We start from the raw sequence: 19,679 nt of genomic DNA on the forward strand, positions 1-19,679 counted from the left end.
TCAAAAATAATTAAATAATTAATAATTAAAAATATTAATATACATGTTCATGAAACCGGTCAAAGCTTTCTCTGCTGGAGTACCGAAAGGTTCATTACTTGCTCTTCTGCTATTCATAACATCGTTATCTCCACTGTAAAAGGAAAGATAATTCCTTATAATATTGACAATTACATTAAATTTGCAAGACTTGAATTCGATCATTTATATCAAAGCCGATAAAGCCCGACTTCAGTCATAGAAAAATCTCATTTAAATGCGCTTGAGAAGGATTTATAGAATCGATGACTAGAGCAATGGTGTAACAAGAGTCCTCTTTGAAAGCAATATAATTCAAGTCGACTGCCGATCAGTGAGGCAATATCTTCAGGTGAAAATTCGGTTTGTAGTGACATGCCTTTTATATAGAAGCCAAATCTGTTCTAATAATTAATACTTTTAATGAGTAAGTGTTTTTAATTTTTGTTATCTGCAGTAAATAATACTAATATATTTTATCAAGATTTGTTATTGTATCATTCCATGATTTGGTTTTTTTCAGTTGGGTGTAGAGAACTTGTAGATCTTTGGCCGCCCGAACCAGCCTTCACCGCGCCTGCCTGTCTTGGGTTCCTCCTTTCCAGTTTGTTTTTTGTTTGTGTTGTTCCAGACAAATCTCTGGGCTCTTTCAGATCTATGTCGATTCCGTCTCTCCATCTGATTTTTGGCTTCAATGATTGATTTCTACGAGCCACTTTTTTTTTTTAACCTAGAAATGGTTACTTAAAATAAATGTTACGATCTGTGGATACAATCGAAAATAGACTTACTTCAATTGAACAAGGTCATGATAATTATCATTATTATTTTAAGTTTCATCAGTTTAGGCAGAATAAACATACATAAAATATGGCCGGAGAAACGAAAACCATAATATAGAACAGGTAATATTGATTATAACAGTAGTCAGGAATTAATTATCTAAATTAAACCCGGTAAAATGTTCTTCAAGACCTTCGTGCATTATTGGGCATGGTAATTGCAGTAGAGGGCTTAGTGGGACCCATTCCCACATACCAGAGCTCCTATCTGATAGGGCTGCTCTACTGGCCACAAGAAAATAAATCCAGATTAGTGCGCTCATTCTAGGCATAACCATGGATTCATGAATGCTTAAAATGTAAATGTCCTCTATAATCGTGGCCTAAGTGCTACAAATGTCGAATTCGATAAGAAGAAAAATGATTGGACGAACGACTGGAAAATCATTTAATTTTTCACAATAATTGTCATAGACAAAGTTCCCTTTATTCATATTAAATTATTCTTCCAGACCACTAGAGTACGTTATTGTAAAAAATAAAAATAGAATCTTAAAATTTATTGCCCAATATAAACCCATTTTCATCCACATCATTACTGTACATATCGTTTTACATTATTCCAAAATTTAGGGGGGTGGTTCTCCATCTTCAGGATATTATATTTTGCTATCTATTACAACATGGGAGTGTTATAACCCTGGTTTCTTTCTAAACAAAAATGACGATAAGAGGTGTGGATTAGGCCTCGCCCTCTAGAAGGTAACTTTACGTTGAAGTTAATAGGGATTTTTAAAAAACATAATATACAGCGAAGGTGATGTTTGCCTATGCATATTGACTGACCTCTCGAGCACATTCCTAATATCATACTGGAATGTATAAACTGATTTCATAGCAATAGTTTATATTAAGGAATATATATAACTAAAATAAAATTGAGAGAGAAAAGAAAAAAATAAATATTTATTTTTACTCGATAATGGTAACTAATATCAATTGATGTGGTAAAGGTGTAAATTATTCAAATTAGTTATATATGTCCGTACATATTTTTTTTCTTAAGGTAATCTAATATTTCTGGAATGAGTGCTAATATCGTTTAATAAAGTTGCCAAACGATACGATAATCCGCTGTTTATCAAATACCTGCAGTCTGACAGTATGTGTTTACCAGTTAGTGGTAAGTTGCGCTGTCCACATGTTGGTCTAGACGTTCCTGACAGTAAGTATTCTTGGGTTAGTCGAATGTGTCCAATTCATCTGGTCAGTATTACTTCGTGTCGTCTGATAGGGATTTCGCATATCGCCTAATAAGGATTTTGCACCTTAATGTAATTATCTTTAAATTCGTTCATTATTCACAAATAAAAAAAGAATATAAGTTATAGTAAATATTATTATTATTCCCAAATATTAATTATTATTATTTCCAATAATATATATAATGAAAATCCATTAAGCCGTTCTGCAGAAATTTATGTTTCTTTCTCCGTTTTAATGTGAATATTAAGATATTTACTGTTCTAAATAATAAGGAGCCAAAATATTTAATTTAATTTAATAATTTGATCAATTTTTCAATTAATATTTTCAAGAAATAGTTAATAAAAATTCATTTCATTTGAGGAAATTATAAAATTATAATGTTTGAAGCTAAGAAATAATTGTTTCTGATATAATGGAGAAAGTTGTCTATAAAAAAAAGAAACAAAAGTAAAAACAGTGAACTATATTTTTTAGAATATTTAATGTTCAGACCTAAAAAGAGACTGAGAATTAATAATTATTTAAAATACCAATATCAACAACAAAATGATAGCACACTTTGAGTAAATCAACTTTTCTTTTTTTTAATCCCGCCACTTCTGGCTTACGGAGTGCGGCAGTAACTCTCAATTGTTAAATATGGCGTACTTGATGCAACGCCTACAAAAGGAATAAACCCCGCTTTCTGGCGTCACTCGCCCATCCACTATACTCCTTTTTCCAAGATTACAATATTGTTTTTATTGATGTCCAGCAGCCAATTTTGGACTAAAAAAGAATGGATTGACTTACGAGACGAGCCTTCAACAGTCCAGATGGTATCCTCTAGACCATTTCTTCTGGAAGGCTAAATGCAATTATTATTTCGTCAATGAATCCAATTATAGTAAATCGGTCTGCAATGGGAATGGTGAATTATGGATGGCGAGAATTAATTATTGTTGAATGACTTTACCATCTATCTACACGGTCTTTCTGTACTTCTTTTTGGTTTTCAACCTCTATAATTTTTTTAAATTTTTTCTTCCTGAGTTAATTATAAAATTCTTTTATAGTTTAACATTTAATGAGCGTTACCTAAAAACTAACAATTAGACAACGGAAAAGCCGGTTATTAGACTAACGCCATAGAAATTATATTTTTCGAAGTAGTTATTACTGAACTTGGTTGATTATTTTAAATAATAAACATTGAAGAAAGTAAGAACCAATTATTTATTTGAATACTTCATAAACAGGTCGTAAAATAAACTTATGCTTCACTATTCACACATTCTTCTGAACAACTTTTTGTACATTTTTATGCTTGATTCCATGGAATATTTCGTGACATTTTTTCAAGATTTAAAACCTATCAGATTGTTTATTTTAAAGAAGTAATTATTCTAAAATTACATATTTATATTATTTTTTCTCACAAATTTGATTAACTGAACGTAGTACATTGTCATATTACAATTATAAATGTATTACAATATGATTTTCAGAATTTTTAAACGTTCAAACTACAGTATGAAAACAATTTTTTGACCAAATTTAGCACAGCATATTTATAGGTTTTTGAATAGATCTTGGAAATTCTTAAATCTTAAAAAATTACTCTCCACATCTTCTAAATTATTTAAAAATCATTTTTGGTCCGGTACCAGAATATTTTTTTTAAGCCTTCAAGTGTAAGATATAGAGTATCTTTCGTCTGACAATATTAAAAAAATTCAGTTTTGGACACATAAGTCTTTGTTAATAATTGAGAACAGATTCGCTACTAGCTCTATTTTAAAAACTCAGATTATGTCATAAACAATTGCATACTAAAATGTTATTTTATTATATTTTGCAGTGCCATTTTACCTGCTAATTATACACCTGATATTGCATAGGTAGATTAAAAAATAATAATAATGCTGACTGGCTATCAAGAGTACCAACTGATAACGAAGGAGGAGACAAAGAAGTTCAAATTAAAAATTGAGAATAATTTTGCTTTACCGCTTCAATTTTAAGAGGTTCTTTCTATGACAAGAACAGATTCCATATTTCAAGAAGTCAGCTGGTACACAAATTTTAGTTATTAAAACTGGCCCATCTATACAATAAAATTAAGGAACTTCCTGCGGTAAAGTACGTACGTTTCTTGTGATATGGAGATATGATGATATGTTCGCGGAGCCTCATTCTAAAAGAACTCCACACGATTAGAAATAGAAACTTGTTTTTACGTTTTTATAAACGAAAACGAAAAATCTAAGCTATTGTAAAAAAACTGTGTGATTTACCAATCGTAATTAGAAGATCTAATAACCGAAAGCAGAATTGATTGATGGTAATATTAACAATGGGAATGAAAAATAAATTAAATAAAATATTAATAGGATATAAAAGGGAACTTCATTATTTTCAATAAAAATTTATTTTTAAAATTAAAAATTTTTGAGGTTAAAAAACTTCCAATTCCAATGTAAAAAAAAATTGCTTTACACTATTTTCACTTTTTTATCATTCCTTATTGGTGAATTCTTCTCCTCTCTTTATCACAACAATTGCTCTATATTTCTTACAATACTTTTTTCCAAGCAATGTAGATATGACATGATTTCCTTTATGAAATTCAAATTTCTGAATGATTATGAGGTTATTAAAGTACATGAATATGGGACAATAGTCCCGAAACGTTGTGCAACAATATGTCAATTTAAAATAAATTACATTCAAATTGGGAGTTTTTTAACCTCAAAAATTTTTAATTGAAATTGACTTACCAGACTTCCTAAAAAGAAAATCCAGAATACTTGATTATCTTTTTCTGCCTCAGTAAGTAGCTGTAAGTATTCAATGCAACGAAGATAACAACGAAATTAAATAACATTTTTAGCAAAACTTGTTATATCTAAGGTGTTCCTATTTCCTTTCTAATTATTATTAAGCTATCGAATCTCAGACTTTCCAAACATTCCTGTTTAAAAAAAAATCCCATCTGACATAAAACAGGATCTTGGGAAGGAAACAAATGGAACTGAGGAAAACAGTGACAAAAGAAGTTTGCTTAATGTCCTTTTGTTTAATCCTAAGAATGAATTTGAACCTGCCCTTAAATTATAGGGTGCCTCATGTTGCCACTAATATTGCCGCTGTAGGTGCTATAATAGTTCAGTACAAGACTTTATTTTATTTGTCAATAATGAACAAGTAAGAAGGTCAGGAAAACTCAGTTTAAGTAGGAAATCTGAAAACTGGATCGACAAGAAGTTTGTTAGAACATGAAAAGTACAGGCAGACCAAAGAAACAATTGCCATAAACTTCCAAGTCATCATTTTTGTTTTTAGTTCGTCATGTAGACCAGATACAAAGAGCCAGCATTAAAAGTCAGTATATCAATATAGATGCATGGTGGTAGGTGATATGTATAGTGGTAGGTGATATGTATAGAAGAATCGATACAGAAATGAGAAAGTAGGAACTAACGGATACTAATATAATGGAAGATGCCATTCTATCGGAAGCCACCATGGAAGATTTGCATACACAAGAGACAAGGCATTATATTTGTCATTTAACATTAAAGAAGATAAGATTCCAGCCAACAAAAAACAAAATGAATTTTCAGAAGCCATAAAACCTCAAACTGGAATTATTCAGACCAAAAACGCCTAAGGCTATCAAAAGAAAAAAATGAGAATAGTTGAGAACACATTATAATTATTTGAAAATATAGGAATAATTAATGATGAGAAGATAGTTGACAGTGGATTATATAGGAGAGAAGATGATTGTAAGAGTAAAGAAGGGTTCCGGTCGGAGAATAACACGTTTCGGCCAGCATTATTTCCCACTTTTTATCTTTTATCTATTTTAATTCTGTACAATATATATCCTTTTATTCATTAGCCCTGATGAAGGCTAGAAATTATGGCCGAAACGTTGGCACTAATAAATATTTTTTAAAAAATTATTTATGTTATTCACTTACCGCACCCCCAATCATCTTCTTCTCATACACTTATTTTTATGAGATATTGTTTGTCTACAATTTCACGCTCAGTTTGCTTGTTTTGTTTGTTTGTAGATTTACAGGGACTGTAGGGAACATTGACGGCACTGAGTAACTAGTAATTGGAGAGGTTAATTGGATCATGTTTATTGTATTTAGTTTAAAATATAATTAGGTGTTAATTGATAATGTGTTTGCTCTGGTTAAGCTTAAATACATAACAGACTATTTTAGAACAAGCCCTTCACTTAACCACGTTTAATTTATTAATTATTTATTGAGATATAGTTAATTATTTTAAACATAAAAATCAAAGGTACTTTAGGAGAAACCATTTTTGGAAATACGGTATTTAAGCTTTATCAAACTATTTAGATAAAGACCAAACCTAACTCATATTAATTTTACATTGATATACCAAGTTAAATCCAAATCATTAGAGATGTTTACCAGAAAATGGTGAATAAATGTAAAATTGATAATATAAAGTTTCGATGAGGTGATTTTAACAAAAATGATATTGTAACATTCCAGAAATATATTTGTAGACTGTTCAAGTTTTATACAAACAGACCATGTTGCGGAGCTATTTCCATTCAAGTGACCTTAAATACTTCCGTTTAAGACTTGAAGTCAAAATATTTCAGGATTCTATTGCTTCTTCTTACTATATATTTTATACACAGATAAATGAAAGTAAATATGCAGATAGATATGGGTCATTGTCTAAATTTGGTAGTATTTGACTATCAAACTTTTTGTAAATTAAAATCATTGATTTAATTGTTATTGCCTTCAGGAATAGCTTATTGATTTTATCATGAAACAGGCACACACTTAATATAGTAGTTTTTGATGGTTGTGCTTGAAAAAAGTGTTATTCTAGAGAATAATATAAACCACTAAAAAGTTATAAAATAAAATAGAGCTCTGAAACACTATATTAATTCTTATAGAAAAGGGGAAGACGGTTGCGCTCCTGTCTACCAATCACATATTGTGAGTAATTATACCATCACAGGTTGTGAGTTCGAGACCTATAATTACATGATACCCACTCACGTCCTCTCCCGAACATTTGTGAGGCCCGTTAGCCAATGGGTGGCACTTACAAAAATCGTGGGAGTGAAGGACCCACTTTATGAAAACCTCGTCAATAAACGCGCTTTAAATTTACATTGCGCGAGGCCTTCGGCCTCCACGGTCTGTCGTGCCTAAAGAAGAAGAAGAATATAATATATATCTATATTAATATATAATTATTTTTAACATATTAGGTGAACAATTATCTTAGCTCAATTAGGTTTCAAAAGAACTAACAGAAGCTTTTAGCACATATTTTTGTTTATACTAACTTAATTTGAAAAATTTAAAAAAAAAAAAAAAAATAACAAAGAAAAATACCAAACTGCCAAGTAGAGACTCATTACAAAAACTTCTATTTCACTTTATTTTGGGTGGAACAAAAAAATGACATTCATATCTTTTTAATAAAATTTAGGGTGTAAAAAAATACAACACCTTGTTTATTAATTTGACAAACATCCTGAACTACCTGAAGTTAAGGGGTCCTGATAGAGAATATTGACATATAGAAAAGAAAAAAAAATGTTTTTCCTTCCATTGCCATCCCAATCGCTCTCTAGATACATGAAAATTTCCATTGAGACTAGGGAGTGAGTATCTAGGGAGAGATCTCATCTTTATACTTTAGGAAAGCTTCACAAACAACAAAGATAAACATGTTCGTAAATAGGTATTGAAATGCTACTAAACTGTGTAATATATAAAATCTAAGTCATTTCAGATTTTGTTGAGTGCTAAAGAGTTACCACCAATAAAATACCCAAAAAGTTTTTATTCTGGAACCAAGTGAAGTGGATAAAGGTAGGGACGAAGGGGAGCACGAGTTGTCTGCTTTCTTCTAGTGTGCCCCGATCACCTTTTAGCCCGAAAATTTCCTCTGTGAGAATATATTAGAGGGAATTTTATAAAAGGGTTAGGGAGTGACCGAAAACCGTACGATTCAAATTAAGTTTTATACCGATACTTGATATAGAGGTGAAAAAATTGGAGCCATGTTTTTTTTTTTTTTTTTTTGGTTTACAACAAAAGATACTGGTACTATAGTCTTGTAAAATCTCCATTACTACTTAATCACCGGGCTAAGGAATGACAAAACGAGTATTATAAGTAGAAAACAGTTAGAGACTAAAAGCTTTGTGTAAGTAGCAAACATTGCCCTCATTCTTACTTAAAAAGCTCTAAAAACTGAACTAGCATCAATATAGGAAAATGACCCTAGTAGAGGTTTAAGAGAAGTATAAAGATTCCTTAAGTCGATAAAAACGTAGAACTGAAGAGTGAATAAGCATATTTAGGGTTCCTAATTGTAATAGGAATCGATATATATCACAATTCATTATTTTTTACACCCTTAGAAAATGAAAATTAACTTTAAATAAATTATATTATTATAACACCAGGAATTTTTATTTATTGTAAATAGATTATTTCAACTAGATTTAACATAAACCGCCTTTTTAAAGTTTATTATTATCAACTTAAATTTAAAAGTCATGACAAAAGATTTTCAAATCCTCTTGTGTTAATACTGACCAACAACAAGAAAAGAGGATTTCGTTGATTGAGTTCGACTTTGTTTCGTTTTCTTACCGCAATTTCTTTCCCGCATGGTAATACGTAGTGAGTTTCCTTGTAACTGTTAGCCTATAGGATATTTGATGAACATCAAAAGTACCCTTCCATACTTCAGCGGGCCCATAGGCACTTCACTGCTCACCCGACGTGTTTAATTATAACCTTAACTGATTTGATACTGCTTTATTATGACGAGCTCTTCTATATAAAACATTCTTTAATTGTTTCAAGACTAATATCATGTTAGGAGCTCAATTAAATTGAACATTTTCTTTTAAATTTTCATTACTAACTAATGTAATTTTAGTTTTCAAGTAACAGATCCGTTACTTAGAACTAAATCTGGACAAACGACTGACATGGAATCCTCATTCAAGACTGAAAAGACAGGAAACTGCTCGTCGATTCCGACTATTACAACATTTAATAACTACATTTAATTTAATAATAACTAGGAAAACGGTCCAAACTTCCAATCCATTTCAAAAGACAGATCTACATGACTGTTATAAGGCCTACCTGGACATATGGAGTTGAGCTATGGGGCTCCAATAAACCATCGAATTCCTCTCGAATCCAATCCTTACAGTCCAAAATTCTTCGTAAAATCCTTAATGCTCCTTACGTTGTCACAAATAAAATCATCCATCAGGACCTCAATGCCTCTATGTTGCCGATTTGGCCAGAACCATATACCAATCCTGCCATGATAAACTTCCCAACCACCCAAACCAACTCGTTTCTAACCTGGCTTCTCCTTCTCTACCCAATAATCCTCCTATGCGTCTGAAAAGAAAATGTCCATCTTGGAAAGAGATCCTCCTAAAACATTTCTAAAGAGTTCTTTAGAAATGTTTTAGGAGTTCTATCAATGGGTAGATTCTCCACATGTTTGTATCATGTCATAATATCACTTACAGAAAATTTACTTGATGTGTATATATGAATACAGTTGTAAATAAAAATAAATAAATTATTTTAAAAAAGAAAGTTTTTAAGTAGTTTTGTTTATTATTAGTTTATATATTAACTAGATTATCTAATATTTTTTTGTTTATTCCTGCAGTTTTGTCTATTATTTTATACAACTATTATACACAGTTTTAAATTTTGTGAAGATTTTGGTATAAACAATAATTTATCCATTTGTTCGAAAATTCTCTTGTTTTATATTTATCTTAATTTTGATTTATTTTAGTATTTAGTATTTTACCTTCGTAATACCGCGGGGTTCTTACAAGCTCTTTAAGCTCCATGAAGTTTTCCACAAAACTATCTTGAACTATATGAGTAAGTTTCCATTTAATTTACAAGAGAGTTTCTTTTTTTTTTCCAAATAAAAACACGGTTGGTGTCCCTCCAGCACCACCATGAAATTCGCCGTATATGGGTTTCCACGAAATTATTTAGATTCACCGTAACAGTTTGCACTGGGCAAACATTTCCTAAAATTATTTCCCTAATATTTGAATCAAACTAACCAGAGGACGCTTGTAGAAACGATAAACATGAAGATACAGGGGAAAAACAAAATTGGATTCCGGTGGAATAAACTGAAATATATGCCTACAAAGGGCTACCTCTATGCAGAGGTGACATTAAAAGAAACTTAGAACCTGTGACAAATAAATGGTGTTCACATTATCGTTTTTAGAGGCTCATATTTAGAGGAACCATGTCCGACACACGGTTTTCTCAGATTTCGACTTATCTCAGATGACGACATGTGTCATAGACAAGAGAGAGTGAAAACAGATAAACAGATCTGATCTAGAAGTGCCTGACACATTCACCATAAGTGGAAACGAGGCTGCTTCTAGCGCGCAGGAGCTGACTCTAAGGAAAATAACTAACCATAAAGAGAAGATTGAAGGACCCAGCATTTCTAAACACTCAGTCCAAAAACAGTCTAGAAATGATGATGAATGTCTTAGAAACCATTGTGGATAAGACTCGTGCAGACGAGGATATTGACGTGAACCGAAAGATTTTTTCGGACTAAATATTTTTAAAATGGATTCCTTATATCCACTTTGCCCCATTTATTCTCAATAACGAAATGGAATTTTGATACTAGGATTAATGAAATAAATAATAAATGCAAAGATTCGCAGTATTATGTGTTTATTTTTGACCGTGGTATTACGAAGGTTTAAATAATTTCAATCAATACCATCCTAGATTTGATAAGGGTTAGGTTCTACTACGGCACAGTTTGTTAACCTAAGAACTTCCCCAACAAGGGTGACAAAAATTTTATTATAACTAGATGAAATAGAACAAATGATACAGGAGATCCTGATATAAAGAAAGCGATACTGGAGTAGAAACAAATGGCAGTTGGATTCACAAAGTCCACATAGCCAGATTGGACTGAGAAAGATAAATAGTTCTGGTCCCTTGTCAGAACTATAACAGATAGCTAATGATGCTCCTCGAGTTGAGTTATTAATTGCTCTAAAACCAGCATGTGCACTTTGTCATTGTGCATCTTGTCCGGTATCTATCATGTTAGGCCAATTCACCATGAGTCACACTCACTGAAATCCAAAAACTTGAAAACATAAGCTTATATTTTGTAGCATCCTGAATACGAAAGAAATATTTAGAAAATAGCATAAACATATCGAGAAAATAATATAACATTCATAAAATTATTCGAATTATGTTCAAAAACCTGTACTCTTACCGATTATATATAGTGAAAATAATCTATTGAAAGCAAAAGGATAAATGTCTTTCATAACCATTTTTTTAAAAGTAGTAAATTATGATACAAAAAATTAATATTCGTCGTTTTAATTAATTAAAATTATTAAATCCGCTGGTGCTCCTCAAGGTAGTATCCTTGGTCCCATTCTCTACACCGTCTATACAGCTGACATTCCAACCAATCCTAACACTATCCTCACAACGTAGCCGATGGCACATATGTGCTCGCTGTTAATAATAACCCATTAATCGTATCCCAAAATCTCCAATCCCATATCACAGCCCTCGAAGAATGGTGTGGTAATTGGAGGATTAATATAAATTCCAACAAATCCCATCAAATAACCTTTACCCTTCGTCGTAAACCTACTGACTGCCCTACAGTTTCATTTAATGATGTTACTCTTATCCCTGTCGAACAGTTCCGCTACCTTAGACTATATTTGGACAAACAATTGAAAAGACAGGAAACTTTTCAAAGTTTCGAAGGATTTCGACTATTACAGCATTTACTAGACAAACTTCTAATTCATTACAAAAGACTGATCTACATGACTATAATAAAGCCAATCGGGACATACGGAGTTGAGCTTTGAGGCTCCAATAAACCTTCGAATTCCTCTCATCCCTTCCATTATAAACTCTCTAACCACTCAAACCCTCTAGTTTCTAACCTTGCATCCTCTTCCTTTCCTGACAATCCTCCGAGGCGCCTGAAAGGAAGATGCCCACGAGACCAGCTAATGTAAATTGTCATTAGAGTACTACCAATGGGTAGTTTCTCTACACGCCTGTAACATTCCAATTTATCTAAGATCAGATTTACTAAATGTGTTATAATGTACAGTTGTAAATAGCAAAAAATTTAAATATTAAAAAAAAATTAATTATTGCACAAAAGAAGAAATATATTCATAATAATTAATAGTATAAATAGGGCACATATATATTGCGTTATTAGTATTAAAAAATTAAAATAAAAAAGTAGTAAAGTTGTCGTAGTAAAAGAGCACACCATTCCACCCACTTAAAATTTTTAATTTATACAGTATCAGAGAAATTAGATATTTGATTCCACAGGGAATGCTGTCCAGAGAAAAGGGCGGAGGGTAAGAGGTATGGAGAGGATGTGAACAACTGAACAATGACTCGAGTAGTTGGAATGGCGACAGTCAAGGAAAGAAGACGGATTAATTTTGTTGTGGGGCATCTGAGGCGACAATACGATGAAAGAAAATAAATAGAACTAGAGATACACATGAATATTATGGGGAACTTTATGTAATATTCATTACATATTAGGGAAATTTAGGTAGAACTAAATATTTCCCATGATCAAAATAAAGTAATTTAGTTGTGTTAATGAATGAAAATGAGCAGACAGTATTGGAACTGAACTGCAGTAAACTATGGATAAATTTAAATAAAGGGGCAGAATTAACTTTATATTATATTTTAAGCAACACAATAAAATTAATAATGAAAAATAAAACTGGATCCAAAAAAAAAGGAATTAAACTTGGCCAAATTGAGATGTTCTGTTTGTACTTTTACTATGAATGAAATTTTTCAATTGTAACAAATAATTTTGATTGATGAATTGTTATCATTCTGATTGGTCGGATCATTTTGGTTTGTTTTATTTTCTCATTCATTGCCATGTCTGCCATACTTCCCTTCTTTCATACTTGATTCTGGTTGTGCCAAACTTTACTTACTCATTGCTCATAAGGTCATTAATGAATTAAATGTTGTTATTTTCAATTTTAGTACTCAAATATATCTGATAGTGCTGTAGGTCTAATAAGTCTGATCAGGTCAGTCTATTGAGACCAGGTAGATCTTCAATACTTTTCTATAGTGACTAAAATTAGTGTAAATAATTAAGGCATTTTCATGTTTTTTTTTATTTTGGTTGAGGATGAGATCCTTAAAAAATTATTAAATAATTGTTTTATGACTACTACTTATAAAAATGTTAAAAAAAAAATTAATATAAATTTTTCATCGCTTTATATTACTAATTATTATTCTATAAATTAATTTTGGTATGGTAAGTATTAAAACTGAGTACAAATACTATATATTACAAATTTAAGGACTTAATTTCTAATTGAATTAAGAAACAATTGGAGGTTGGTGACTCAAATTCTATTTGACAACGTCTATAAATTCTATCTCAACTTATAACGGTTTATTCTTTGTTTTATATTGTATCCTTCCGAAATTTTATTATTTTACATGTGATTTTGCTGTACATAAGTTTTATTTGAATATCTATTTTAAGTTCATTTTACTAATTTAGAAATGTATTGAATTTTCTCAAAAAATTGAGGTTGTTTTGGGTTTTATTAACGGTAGTGCATATTAATAAATTCTTCTGCTTTATGTACTACTTCCAAGACAGATCCATAGCATTTTTTTTTTAAACTTATTTAAAGGAGTTTTTAGACTGTTCGGTGCGTCCTAAATTTCAACTCTCAAGTCGATTTCCTTCTTCTTCTTCCATATCATTATTGATTCTTCTCTTTTCCAAACATGAATCCCTTTAGAACAATTTTAATCATTCAAACATATTACATTTTACTATGTTCTAGGTGACTAAAAAAAGCAATAAACTTTTACCAAATCGAAATTTTAAAAAAATCTACTAATTGTTTAAATAAAATAAATTATATCCAATTTAAGTCTCATAACAAACTTTTTTTCTATATTTAAAAACAAAAATATAGATGGGACAAAGGCAATTAGCCGGCATTTTTAAGAATTTTAAAAGAGAAAATGACAACAAAGTAGAGGTATCCTTGAAAATGACCTGAGGGTCGAAACGTTGGAAGGTTTTGAAAAGAATAAAGTTGAGAAAAAAGGATCAAATCTGTTTGTAAATAAACTAAACCATTCTCAAACAAGAATATATTAATAAAAATTAATCTAAACTTTTTTTCTTTATTAGTTCATTGTTTCGGCCATCCTCAAAGACAATCTTCAATATAAATATTACAACCACATCAATTTTAAAAATATTTTGCAGGCTATTCTGCCCAGGTCAAAAATTCTGTCAAAATTACCCTATTATGTTAAACTCTTCACATTAACATTCAAACTTTTAATCATGTCCAATTTATTCTATTATACTTTATCACAACAATATTTGTAACAGACGAAACATTGTACTTATAAAGACATAAAGATGGGTTTGAGACTTAAATTAGGTAAACTTTATTTTATTTAAACAACCAGTCGAAGGTAATGGAAAGGGAAACGATTGTATATAAATCAACTAATTTAGAATATATATTCTGATCTAACATGTCATTAATGATACTTTTTTATGCCGTACACCATCATGATCAATATTGTTAAAAAAAAATTGCAAAAAAATAATCTATCCGTTATTGACGGAAATCGTATTATCAAGTTAATGAAAAAAAATCTGAAAAAATTTATGGAGCTGCAAAGTTCATTGAACTCAATTGAAGCGTGATTTTGACCGAACCATCTCCTTGCACAACCGTTGGTTTAGTAACAGTACTTCCTTACAAAGTATTGAACCCCTGACCCTTCAAGAGTTGTAGTGGTACAGATTTAATGTTAAATGATAATTTAATTTTTTTAAGTATATTGAAAATTCGCATAAAAGAACATTGTTTTTTCAATTATTATAATTTATCTGCCTAATGGAATAAAAAATCAAAATAATATTTTTTACATACATCATTTTAAATTATAAAAATAGTTGATATTTTATACAGGCTTAGGTGTTTTTGAGAGTTTAAATGTGCAGCAGAATAACATTCTCTATCCTGAAAAACAACTCAATGTTATTCAAGTAAACAACTTTAAATAAAAACAAAGGACCTAATATTTTTATAACATAGAAAACCGAGAGAATTTTTCTCTTAATTTTAAAACTGAGGTTAATATGGATGAGGATAGAATGCTGTATGTAGAGTTGGTTGTGCATACGTTAACAGATGTCAACGTCAAAGCCTAACAATTCTTTTGTTTTTTTCCCAACATTGAACAAACATACCCTTATGTATTCAACGCAACAAGGAGATGCTATATGTTTGTTTTCTGTTCGTTAAACAAAACAGGACGCTTGCTTCAAAGGGATCGCTTTCTGAGCAATTCAATGTGCCTACATGATTCTCTAGTTATGTAACTCATATTATGATATCATTCTACGGGTTAGTATCACTATGGTCCAGTTCAACAAAAAAACTAAAAACAAATAATGATTATTAGACCACCTCAGAAAATACATATATACTTTGTAATTTAATCCCTCGATGATCTGTTAATTCATTAATTATTTGTATTTATTATAGATATGAAATATTAAAAATATAGCCTTGATAGCAAACTTTTCACAAGAAACGACCCAATATATATGATTCATAGCGAAATTAAATTCTATGAACAGTAAAATCTTTTAAATAAAACATGCATCGTATGCTCAAGAGAGTGAAGGAAGGAGAATTTATTTCATATCTCTTTTAATAACGGACTGACTAATATAATTTAGTCATTCCTTTCTGAGGAAGGATTGTTTGTTAGTATATTTATAAATCAATAATTAACAAGCATTTACATATTTTAAAATTTAAAAAAACATTATTAGTATACCAGTTCAGCCTATGGAATGTTTAATGTTCAATATTTCGTAAGAATGAGCTGATGTGGTCCTGATAGAAGTCTCAAGCAATTATAGAGGAAAATGTGACTTTTTTTTATAATTATTTAAATTTACATTGCATTCAACACCCTTAGATAGTAGCCGACATTTCGAACATTTTATTGCTATGTATCGAGGCATTAGCCATTATTACAACAACAAAATGTCGTAAGGTTTTTCGCCATCTGTCCCTATATCTGGTCAGGGTATCTTTCAAGGAACCTTTTACTGCGTCTCCGGATATGAACACATCTGTGTTAAGTTTGCCACATTACCTGGGTCCCCTGAGAAAATTAGATTTACTAACCTTTAAGTGTTACAAAAAAACGAGAAGTTTTGACAGACAGTTTGACGAAGGATCAGAATCCAATTAAGCAGATGCAGGTCCTTCCTGGACATGTCAAAACTTTCTCAACCACTCTCGGGCCTGGAGAGGGAGACGCCTACCTCGGGAGCGTTCTGTCACCTATGGCCAATGAGGAATGAGATTCAAAAATAAGGTAACGCCCCAAAAGGGAAGAGGAAGAAAAGGGGTAAGACAACTAGACCAGGAAAAAGGACAGTGAAGAGGAAGACTTTGAGGAGAGAGGACCAGGCCGAGAGAGAAGAGCATGAACTTGGAGAAGTCCTAAGAAGAGGTCTTCAGAAATGGAACACCCACGATTATGACAACACGACACCAATGGCGAAGACTTCATCACTAGATACCACATACCATCCAAATCAACAAGTATATGTACATATTAGGTAATAAATTATAATGTAATAATCTATATTTTATGCCAAACCGTTTATCTGAAACATTACAATCATTTTAATCATAGTAATAAGTTGTTAATAAATACTTAGTCTCTTTATGTAGTTTATATACTATTATATAACTCAATATATCACCCCTTATTATATTATATAATTAATGGTAAGAACATTTTATAAATATAAAGATATATGACTGGTAAACACACAAATAGCCTTTGGAAAAGAATCCAACTATAATAATAGATTTTACAGGACTCAATATAAATTAATTATTTAACTTATTTTTGGATAATTGTCTTCAGCGATTATCCTGGCATCCCGATTAAATCTCAAGGCAGTACATAGCAGTATCCATGATAACACCTTAGATCACATGCTTTATTGGGAGAGTTCTAAAAGATCAAAGAGAACAACGTACAGACACTCAATGAAGTTTAAAATAAAGATGGATACTTACTTTGTTCTTACTTGCATCAATTCCCTTTCATTTCTCACATTTACTGGCAGAAGGGAGGAAGAAAGAGAAGACAATTTCTTTTCCTCAGAAACTACAAATCATGCAGTTGCTTTTCATTCCTCGTTTATTGGGTAATATTTTATGAGATTTCTAAAATAGAATAATCAACAGAAGATTTTTTGTTTCGATAGTAATATTTTTTTTAAATTTTAATTCTCCTTTTCTAATTCTACCCATAATATCACAAAATGCTTTGATTTACGAGATAGTAATAAAGTATTCAAAAAATTCAATTATTTTAGCTTTGTAGTTTTTGAAAAAATCTTACATAAATAGTAAAACTTCTTAGAATTTTCTTTTGAAACTTTGCTCTATTGTTCTCATGTTAATTGTAGCACTTAAACTATTCTTCAATCTTACACAGTTAACTAAAAACATTTTTAGAAACTTCTATCAACGAAAATTTACAGCCTTTTTTTACAGTTTATTTTCAGAGTCAATCGAATATTATGGAACATCATGGTCTATGTTGGTGATTCAAGTTTTTATTTTATCTAAATTAACCATCAACCTTAAAATATTATTTTTGGATAAAAAAGTAAATTCACATTTTAAAAACCCTTACAGATAATTATTCAATAGAAGTAATAAGAACCGAAGAGAGTCAAAATTAAGATTTTTAAAATTAAATATAAATTTAATAAACTAGATAATAAAGTTAACACAAAATAAATATGAGTTTATTTTCTTCTCTGAAATAAATTTGATCTGCAAATTGATCTTATAAGTTGGATTTTACGTACGTAGAAATAGTTCATGGCTTCTTTCCGTTTATCCGTACCTTAAAAAAATTGTTTTCTTTAATTTATTAATTTTTAAAAAACGGCAATATTTTTAGAAGGATACAATAAAACTATCTATAGATACTTCAAATTAAACTTAATCCAGGTTTTATCTTTTGTTATTGTTTCTATCAGTGAAATGAGCGCCGGTTAAAGGCAAAATACATTTTCGCTAGTCGTTCCTGCCGTGCAGGTATTGTATTTAGTAACATCAGGTTAAAGGTCATTCTTTATATGAGTTTAATTCGTTTTAAAATTATTATTTAATTTACGGTAAACTTTATTATGTATTTTTTAAAATTTTAAGTAGGATTATTATTTAATTTATAATCAGGAACTAATTCCATTGCAGTTTACTTTAAATTTAAAGCAGCGAATAAATAAATCAATAAAATAAATTTTAGTGAAATAGTAATTCAAAATAAAATTATATTTTATTTATATCAATTTTTTTAATATATTTTTAAAATAATGAAAGAAATAATTTTAAAAAATATTAAGAAAAATCAGAATTTTAAAAAGTTAAACAAGTACTGTCCTTGATAGTATGTTAAGAGTCATTTCACAACATTTAGCAGAAACTAAACAATCTACATAGTGACTTGGCTGAAAGATATATTTAAAGTTATATGTCAATAAAAATTTACAAATAACACTACATATTAAAAGAGATCAAGCTTTTTGTAAGACTAAGATATAACACATTTTTCTAGGTTATGTATGTGCAGGTTTCGGTTTTTTCTTCAAAACACGGAGTCGTATTCAAGAAACAATAATTTAGACTTAATGCATAGCTTTCAAATTTAAGGATTGATTTCATTTTGTTGAATGCATTCCAATTGGTATTTGACTGAGGTAACAAATACAATTTTTTTTTTCAAAAAAGTTTACCATAACGTTAGAATAATAAAATTACAAAAATAAATATTTTTTAAATTAAAAACTTTTTAATGATATATTAAAGTGTATAAATTACAATTAAATGTTTTTTAATACCTATAAACTAATTTTATTGGAAGAAGATTGTTAACCTATAAAGTATATAGCAGAAAGATAGTCCGGGTGGTGGTAAATAAAGGTAATATATAGTAAAAAAAAAATTAAAGGTAACCTAATGATAAAACCTAGGGTTAACTAAAAATTTATCCAAAATTTTTATAAAAATAATTTGCACCTTTGTTGACCGCCATTCGGACTATCTTCTTATAATCTAAATCTATTTTGATCAAAATAAAATAAACTATTGAAGTAAATCCCTCATCTAGATCATTTTCAATCTTTGGGTACTCATCGATAAAGGAGTTGCGGTCTTCTGACTTATTAATTGCTTTTGAATTAATTAATTATTTAAATTGTAATTTGCATTACTAAAAATATGTTACAGAGGTTAACTTAGGAGAGACACTAAAATTCCAAGCCAATGCTCTCGCAGAAGAGATGGTAGGCCGATTTCATCGTGGTTAGAACACGGAGTGACATTCGGATTTCAGTGAACTGTTCCTACGCCCGCCT

This window comes from Halyomorpha halys, unplaced genomic scaffold (assembly GCF_000696795.3).
Source record: "Halyomorpha halys isolate HHAL.00 unplaced genomic scaffold, Hhal_1.1 Scaffold649.1, whole genome shotgun sequence".
Lineage (NCBI taxonomy): Eukaryota > Metazoa > Arthropoda > Insecta > Hemiptera > Pentatomidae > Halyomorpha > Halyomorpha halys.